Source organism: Apteryx rowi, unplaced genomic scaffold, assembly GCF_003343035.1.
Source record: "Apteryx rowi isolate R43461 unplaced genomic scaffold, aptRow1 scaffold_27, whole genome shotgun sequence".
NCBI classification, from domain to species: domain Eukaryota; kingdom Metazoa; phylum Chordata; class Aves; order Apterygiformes; family Apterygidae; genus Apteryx; species Apteryx rowi.
The window spans coordinates 4125588-4126941 of record NW_020449085.1 but is presented as its reverse complement, the minus strand read 5'-3'; positions in this window follow the sequence as shown (position 1 = coordinate 4126941).

Genomic DNA, 1354 nt, shown 5'->3' with positions numbered 1-1354 from the left:
CGGGCCCGGCCCCGCCGCCGCGGTGACAGCGCCGGGCGCGCTGCGGCAGCGCGGCGCCTCCCGCCTCCCTCCGCGTCCCCGCGCCCCCGCTCGGACCTAGCGCTCCGCGCCCGCTGCGCTCTGCTCGCCCGCTTCTTCTTCCCTTCCTTCCTCCTGCCCTTCTCTCCTTCTCTTTTTCTTTCTCTCTTTCTTTCTTTCTTTCTTTCATTTCGTGTTTGTTCTTGTTTCTTTCTCTCGCTCCGTTTTTCTGGTTTTACTTCATTCTCTCCGTCCCCGTTTCCCTTTTTGTCTCGTTCTTTATTTCGCTCTTTCCGTTTTATTTCTCTTTCTGTTTTCCTGTTTGTTTTGGTTTCCCTGTCTTTCTCTCTCTCTGATTTCACTTCTCTCTTTCTTTCTGTTTTTATTTGCCTGTGTTCCTGCTTTTACCTCTCTCTTTCCGTCTTTCCCCTTTCTGTTTTTGTTTCTCTTTCCTTCTGTTCTTTTCTCTCTTTTTCTTTCTGTTTTTCCTCTGTTTTCGTTTCTGTCTTTCTGTGTTTTTCGTTTTGGCTTCTCTTTTTCTGTGTTTGTTTCTTCATTCTTTCTTTCTGGTTTGTCTTTATTTCTGTGCGTTTCTGCCATTGTTTCTGTGCGTTTCTGTCTGTATTTCTTTCTGCGTTTCCGTTTTTATCTATCTGCATTTGTCGCTCTTTTTCCGTTCCGTTCCTCTCTCCTCCTCTCGTTGTTTCTCTCCGTATTTTATTCCGCCCTCTTCCTGCGCTTCTTTCCCCCTGCCCTTCTCTTTCCCCTGGGAAAAAAACAAGCAAAACCCCGAAGCGCCCCCGGCGCGAGGTGCCCGGCGGGCGGCGCGGGGCCGCGGGCGCGCACCGACGGCCGCTCTCCCGCAGGGCGGCCGGGGCGGGCGCGGTGCGCGGGCTGCGGGGGCCGCATCCAGGACCGCTTCCTGCTGCGCGTCTCGCCCGACCTGGAGTGGCACGCCGCCTGCCTCAAGTGCGCCGAGTGCGGCCAGCCCCTCGACGAGACCTGCACGTGCTTCCTCCGCGACGGCAAGGCCTACTGCAAGCGCGACTACAGCAGGTGACGCGCCGCCGCCGGCACCGGGCTCAGAAAAAATAAAAAATAATAAAAAAAAAACCACAACGGCAAAACCACCCTGAATCCCCCCAAGCGGGGCGCGGGCGCGGGCGCGGCCGGGCGGGCTCACGGCGCCCCTTCCCCGCAGGCTCTTCGGCATCAAGTGCGCGCGGTGCCGCGCGGGCGTGAGCAGCAGCGACCTGGTGATGCGCGCCCGCGACCACGTCTACCACCTCGAGTGCTTCCGCTGCGCCGCCTGCGGCCGCCAGCTGCTGCCCGGCGA